Below are 8,047 nucleotides of genomic sequence, written 5' to 3' on the forward strand. Positions count from 1 at the left end.
GAATTTTGGCTAGTAACATGCTGGGATGAAGGGCTACCAAGTTTGTTTAAAAAAATGAACTTCACCTATTTTCAAGGTCACAGGGGTCAATTGTCTTAAAAAATCTTTACACAACTTCTTCTGAATAACCAAAATGCCCAGAGTGATTAATTTTGGCTAGTAACATGCTGGGATGAAGGGCTACCAAGTTTGTTCAAATGACTGACCTTCGTCCATTTTCAAGGTCCCAGGGGTCAATTGTCTTCAAAAATCTTTATACAACTTCATCTGAATAACTAAGAGGCCTAGGCTAATGATATTTGGCCAGTAACATGCTAGAATGAAGGGCTACCAAGTTTGTTTGAATAAATGACCTTCGTCCATTTTTAAGGTCACATGGGTCAAATATGTTTAAAACTTTAAAAAACTTCTTCTGAATAACAAAGAGGCTAAGGATAATGATATTGGGCCAGTAGCATGCTGGGAAGAAGGTATACCAAGTTTGTTCAAATGAATGACCTTGACTTATATTCAAGATCACAGGGGTCAAATATGTTAAAAACCTTTAAACAACTTCTTCTGAATAACTAAGAGGCCTAGGGTTAAGGTATTTCGCCATTAGCATGCTGGGATAAAGGGCTACCTATTTTAGTCAAAAGAATGACCTTAACTTATATTCAAGGTCACAGGGGTCAAATATGTAAAAAAAAAACTTTAAACAACTTCTTTTGAATAACTAAGAGGCATAGGTTTACGATATTTGGCCAGTAGCATGCTGTGATTAAGGGCTACCAAGTTTGTTCAAATGAATGACCTTCTTCCATTTTCAAGGTCACAGGGGTCAATTGTCTTAACAAATCTTTAAACAACTTCTGAATAACTAAGAAGCCTAGGATACTGATATTTGGCCAGTAACATGCCAGGATGTCGCTACCAAGTTTGTTCAAATGAATGACCTTTACTTATTTTCAAGGTCACAGGGGTCAAATATGTTTAAACCCTTAAACAACTTCTTTTAAATAACTAAGAGGCATAGGGTTACGATATTAGGCCAGTAGCATGCTGTGATTGGGGGCTACCATGTTTGTTCAAATGAATGACCTTCGTCCATTTTCAAGGTCACAGGGGTCAATTGTCTTAACAAATCTTTAAACAACTTCTGAATAACTAAGAAGCCTAGGATACTGATATTTGGCCAGTAACATGCCAGGATGTCGCTACCAAGTTTGTTCAAATGAATGACCTTTACTTATTTTCAAGGTCACAGGGGTTAAATATGTTTAAAACCTTTAAACAACTTCTTCTCAATAACCGAAAGTCTTAGGATGATGATATTTGGCCAGTAGCATGCTGGGATAAAGGGCAACCAAGTTTATTCAAATGAATGACCTTAACATCTATTCAAGGTCACAGTGGTCAATATATGTTTAAATCTTTAAATGACTTGTTCTGTATAACCAATAGGTCCATGGTTATGATATTTTGCCAAAAGCATGCTGGGTTGAAAGACTTTAAACTCTGTTCAACCTAATGTCCTTGTTCGACATTCAAGGTCACAGGCGTCATATGTTTAAATCTTTTAATAGGCTCTTATAAATCAAACACTGATATTCTTCCTGTAGCTGCATTTTAGTCCACTTTTAAGATTACAAGTGTGAGATTAATACCAGGTGAGCTATTCAGGCCCATTGGGGGGCCTCTTGTTATAAACAACACATTTACACACAAAGCAACAATTGCAAGCAATATTACATTACGTTGATTATAACGGACACCTCTTTACAAGAGACTAATTATATACACACACAGGGGGTGGCTTTTTTATCTTTTTATTATGCAAGTCTATACTATTTTTGCAGTTTTTTTGCTTAATTATCAAGAACTTATCAGATTTAAGTTCGAAGAGTATGTAATTCTTTAAACTCGTTATATGAAGTTCCATTTCTAGACATTTCATTTTAACAATAGGCCCAATGGGCCTGAATCGCTCACCTGGTATTAATCTCACACTACAGGCAGAATATCAGTGTTTAATTCATAAGAACCTATTAAACATTTGACGCCCGTGACCTTGAATGTCAAACAAGGACAATAGGTTGAACAGAGTTTATAGTCTTCCAACCCAGCATGCTTCTAGCAAAGTATCATCACCCTGTACCATTTGGTTATACAGAACAAATCATTTAAAGATTTAAACATATATTTAAAAGCATGTTAATGGCCAAATATCATTACCCTAGCTGTCTTGGTTATTCAGAAGAAGTTGATTAAAGGTTTTAAACATAGTTGACCCCTGTGACCTTGAATGTAAGTCAAGGTCATTTATTTGAACAAACTTGGTGGCCCTTCATCCAAACATGTTACTGGCCAAATATCATCACACTAGGCCTCTTGGTTATTCAAAAGAAGTTGTTTAAATATTTTTAACATATTTGACCCCTGTGACCTTGAATATGAGTAAAGGTAATTTATTTGAACAAACTTGGTAGCCCTTCATCCAAACATGTTACTGGCCAATATAACACCCTAGGCCTCTTGGTTATTCAAAAGAAGTTGTTTAAATGTTTTTAACATATTTGACCCCTGTGACCTTGAATGTAAGTCAAGGTCATTTATTTGAAAAAAAATGGTAGCCCTTCATCCCAGCATGTAACTGGCTAAATATCATCACCCTAGGCCTCTCAGTTATTCAGAAGAAGTTGTTTAAATATTTTTAACATATTTGACCCCAGTGACCTTGAATATGATTAAAAGTAATATATTTGAACAAACTTAGTAGCCCTTTATCCCAGCATATTACTGGCCAAATATCATCACTCTAGGCCTCTTGGTTATTCAGAAGAAGTTGTCTAAATGTTTTTAACATATTTGACCCCAGTGACCTTGAATATGATTCAAGGTCATTCATTTGAACAAACTTGGTAGCCCTACATCCCAGCATGTAACTGGCTAAATATCATCACCTTAGGCCTCTTGGTTATTCAGAAGAAGTTGTTTAAAGGTTTTTAACATATTTGATCCCTGTGACCTTGAATATTAATCAAGGTCATTCATTTGAACAAACTTGGCAGCCCTTCATTTCAGCATGTTACTGGCCAACTATCATCACCCTAGGCTTCTTGCTTATTCAGAAGAAGTTGTTTAAAGGTTAAAAACATATTTGACCCCTGTGACCTTGAATATAAGTCAAGGTCATTTATTTGAACAAACTTGATAGCCCTTCATCCCAGCATGTTACTGGCCAAATATTAACACCCTAGGCATCTTGGTTATTCAGTAGAAGTTGCTTAAAGATTTTAACGTCTTTGACCCCTGTGACCTTGAAAATAGACGAAGGTCATTTATTTGAACAAACTTTGAAGCCCTTTATCCGAGCATGTTTCTGGCGAAATATCAACACCCTAGGCCTTTTGGTTACTGAGAAGAAGTTGTTTAAAGTAAAAAGTTGACGCCAGACAGACGACGGATGGACAGACGACGGACGGACGCTGGACGCCGCACCATGCCCTTCGGGCCAGGTGAGCTAAAAATGTATTGTTTAATTAACAATATGATAAGATTATCTATTATCAAATCAGCATCCTCAGAACTGAATTGTCCAAATATGAATTCCTGTTTGTCAAAATTTAAATCAATATTACTGGTTGCAAGTAATTGTTTTAGTTCTCTCAAAATGTGACATACTTTACAACAATCCCAAACTAGATGTTCAATTGTTTCTGGAAATGTTTTGCAAAAAGTACAAGTTGAATTTTGTTTTATACCTATTTTGTGTAGGAGTGTGTTTGTAGTTAAGACTCTATGGTTAATTCAGTATTGAAGCCATCTTAATTTAGTACTATCAGTAGTCTTAAAAGGACATGCATAAATCTTTTTCCATAATTCGGCCTGAATGTTAAACACTGTAAACTATTTCCTTTGTGACGTGGGTTTTGTATCATTTTGGCATAAAACAGCATACATATCCTGTGCCCCTTTAGTCATCCTTAATATAATATTAAGATTTAAAGGTATATTAGGTAAGCAACTACTCTTTTCTAAAGAAAAGATTTCTTGTTTACTATTGATAAACTGTTTTATAGCACTAATTATACTGTGAAAATTTAAAACAAGAGGCCCAATGGGCCTGCATCGCTCACCTGGTATAAATCTCACACTTGTAACCTTAAAAGTGACCTAAAATAAAGCTACAGGCAAAATATCAGTATTTATGATTAAAATTCATTCAAAAGAGCCTGTTATTATTTTTTAAAACATTTCACCCCTGTGATTGAAAGTCGAACAAAGTCATTATGTTGAACAAATTTTATAGCCTTTCATCTCAGGATGCAACTTGCAAAGTATCAACATCCTGGGACCCATGGTTATTCAGAAGAGGTCGTTTAAAGATTTTAAACAAATTTGACCCCTGTGACCTTGAATATAAGTCAAAGTCATTCACTTTAACAAACATAGTAGTCCTTGATCCCAGCATGCTACTGACTAAATATCAACATCCTGAGCCTTTTGGTTATTCAGAAGAAGTTGTTTAAATATTTTGAACATATTTGCTCCTTGTGACCTTGAATATGATTCAAGGTCATACATTTAAACAAACTTGGTAGCCCTTGATCCTAGTATGCTACTGACTAAATATCATCACCCTGGGCATTTTGGTTATTCAGAAGAAGTTGTTTAAAGTTTTTAACATATTTGACCCCTGTGACCTTGAATATGGGTGAAGGTCATTCATTTGAACAAACTTTGTAGCCCTTCATCTCAGCATGCTACTGGCCAAATATCATCACCCTGGGCATTTTGGTTATTCAGAAGAAGTTGTTTAAAGGTTTTTTAAGACAATTGACCCCTGTGACCTTGAATATAATTGAAGGTCATTCATTTGAACAAATTTGGTAGCCCTTCACCCAAGCATGCTACTGGCCAAATATCATCTCCCTGGGCAGTTTGGTTATCGAGAAGAAGTTGTTTAAAGTTTTTAACATATTTGACCCCTGTGACCTTCAAATTGGGTGAAGGTCATTAATTTTAACAAACTTTGTAGCCCTTCATCCCAGTTTGCTTCTGGCCAAATATCATCACCCTAGGCCTTTCGGTTATTAAGAAGAATTCGTTTAAAGTAAAATATTGACACCGGACGACGGACGGACGACGGACGCCGCGCCTCGGCATAAGCTCACTTGGCACTCTGTGCCAGGTGAGCTAAAAATGGACCTTAAATATCATATCTATATTGAAATTCTACAAAATTATAAAAAGAACCATCTTCTTAAATAACATACATAAAAAGCACTCCTTTTCTATACCACTCTTTACAGAAAACAGGCTTATTGTTTATTTTGATATTGTGATTATACCAGAACGGATTTCACATAGTTTTTCAATGTATATACTGGATATATATTGTATTGTTTGATACCATGCTTCTAGAATGTTTTTCCAAATTATATTATTATATTCTTCAAATATAATTTTCAATATAAGATTTCCACAATTAGCTAAAGAAAACTTATCAATGTAGTTTTCAGTAATGAAAGTCCAACTAGCATCTTCTTTATAGATCCTCCGTACCGAAGTTGCCTTTAGGCCAAACTAAAATATATGTGTGTTTCCTGTTTCCGCTCAAAAAAAAATAGGGGAGCGAGGAGACCCATTTTGTTTTATTTTTTTGTTTTAATTATTTTTCTGGTAAAAAAATCTCCCGATTACCTCCGTGAATGTTAAAAATATGTTATTGTTTTAATAAAGAATGAATGGCACCAAATATGTAATTTTGTATTCATATAAAATAAAATACACATATCAAAAAATCTCTGCATCCTAGTTTTTGTGTTGAGCAGGCTCAAACGACACATTAAAGTAAATTGTTATTTGACCCACCTAAATGATTTTGGAATAACCACCGTAATTTACAGTAGTGTGGCCACCAGTGTTACATTTCTAAATTAACCCTACCATACACTAGTAAACTCCACTGATGGCCACCAGTGTTACATTTCTAAATTAACCCTACCATACACTAGTAAACTCCACTGATGGCCACCAGTGTTACATTTCTAAATTAACCCTACCATACACTAGTAAACTCCACTGATGGCCACCAGTGTTACATTTCTAAATTAACCCTACCATACACTAGTAAACTCCACTGATGGCCACCAGTGTTACATTTCTAAATTAACCCTACCATACACTAGTAAACTCCACTGATGGCCACCAGTGTTACATTTCTAAATTAACCCTACCATACACTAGTAAACTCCACTGATGGCCACCAGTGTTACATTTCTAAATTAACCCTACCATACACTAGTAAACTCCACTGATGGCCACCAGTGTTACATTTCTAAATTAACCCTACCATACACTAGTAAACTCCACTGATGGCCACCAGTGTTACATTTCTAAATTAACCCTACCATACACTAGTAAACTCCACTGATGGCCACCAGTGTTACATTTCTAAATTAACCCTACCATACACTAGTAAACTCCACTGATGGCCACCAGTGTTACATTTCTAAATTAACCCTACCATACACTAGTAAACTCCACTGATGGCCACCAGTGTTACATTCTCTTTTGTATTCTTAGCTGATGCTTTCTGTTCTCAATCTCCACTGCCATTAGTTCAATTAATTGAACAACAAAATAAGTACATTTATATTTACACTATATTTACAACACAAAGTTCATTATTACTAACTTCCAATCCAATTGCCATTGGGAAAACATGTATTTTGTATTTAGTGCAGGTATAAAAGACCTTTGAATCATTTTCAAACCACCCTGTTCGTATGACTTAATTATAACATCACATTTAACTTTATCAGTCTTTCTAAACCACAGAAATTTGTATAATATGTTATTTTATTTTTTTATATAAGAGTCATGTCTATGCCTAGCAGATTAAAATTTGTACTTTCCCACAAAAAATAGTGCTCTGTTGTATATTTATTATTACTATATTTTTCACTGCCTATCCAGATTACCTGGGTCTTGGTGAAATTCATTTTAAGACCTGAAATTCTGGCATAATAGTTAAGTTGTTGTAACGTTACATTTAAAGATTTTTCTTTGTTATTTACAACAATACCGCTGATATCTATATTGACCTACCAATGAAATGCTCAAGATGTTTCCAAAATACATTAAAAAATTGAACAGAGAGGCCATCTGAGCCACGATCATGTTTTAATGGAGAAGTCAAGAACATGATTTGTTTGTGGTCTATAGACTTTTTTGGTGGTCTATAGATTATGATTTGTTTGATTTCTGCACATAATTTTTTGTTTTATGGTCTATAAAAGAAAAAGTACTTGATAACTACTGGACAACAAGACACGTACTTGATAACTACTGGACAACAGGACAAGTACATGATAACTACTGGACAACAGGACAAGTACATGATAACTACTGGACAACAGGACAAGTACTTAATAACNGACAACAGGACAAGTACATGATAACTACTGACAACAGGACAAGTACATGATAACTACTGGACAACAGGACAAGTACTTGATAACTACTGGACAACAGGACAAGTACTTAAAAACCACTGACAACAGGACAAGTACATGATAACTACTGACAATAGGACAAGTACTTAATAACTACTGGACAACAGGACAAGTACATGATAACTACTGGACAACAGGACAAGTACTTGATAACTACTGGACAACAGGACAAGTACTTAAAAACCACTGACAACAGGACAAGTACATGATAACTACTGGCAACAGGACAAGTACATGATAACTACTGGACAACAGGACAAGTACATGATAACTACTGACAACAGGACAAGTACATGATAACTACTGGCAACAGGACAAGTACATGATAACTACTGGACAACAGGACAAGTACTTAATAACTATTGACAACAGGACAAGTACATCATAACAACTGGACAACAGGACAAGTCCATGATAACCCCTGGACAACAGGACAAGTGCATGATAACTACTGGACAACAGGACAAGAAGTTAATAACTACTGAAAACAGGACAATTATTTAATAACTACTGGACAACAGGACAAGTAATTAATAACTACTGGA

The 8,047-nt window shown here is 35.2% G+C and overlaps 1 protein-coding gene across 2 annotated transcripts in view; it reads right to left on the minus strand.

Moving 5' to 3' along the window:
- LOC110455400 overlaps positions 1–8,047 on the minus strand; it is a 28,112-nt gene that overhangs the window by 14,146 nt on the left and 5,919 nt on the right. The gene's annotated exons all lie outside the window — the stretch shown is intronic.

Source organism: Mizuhopecten yessoensis, unplaced genomic scaffold (assembly GCF_002113885.1).
Source record: "Mizuhopecten yessoensis strain PY_sf001 unplaced genomic scaffold, ASM211388v2 scaffold8213, whole genome shotgun sequence".
NCBI classification, from domain to species: Eukaryota; Metazoa; Mollusca; class Bivalvia; order Pectinida; family Pectinidae; genus Mizuhopecten; species Mizuhopecten yessoensis.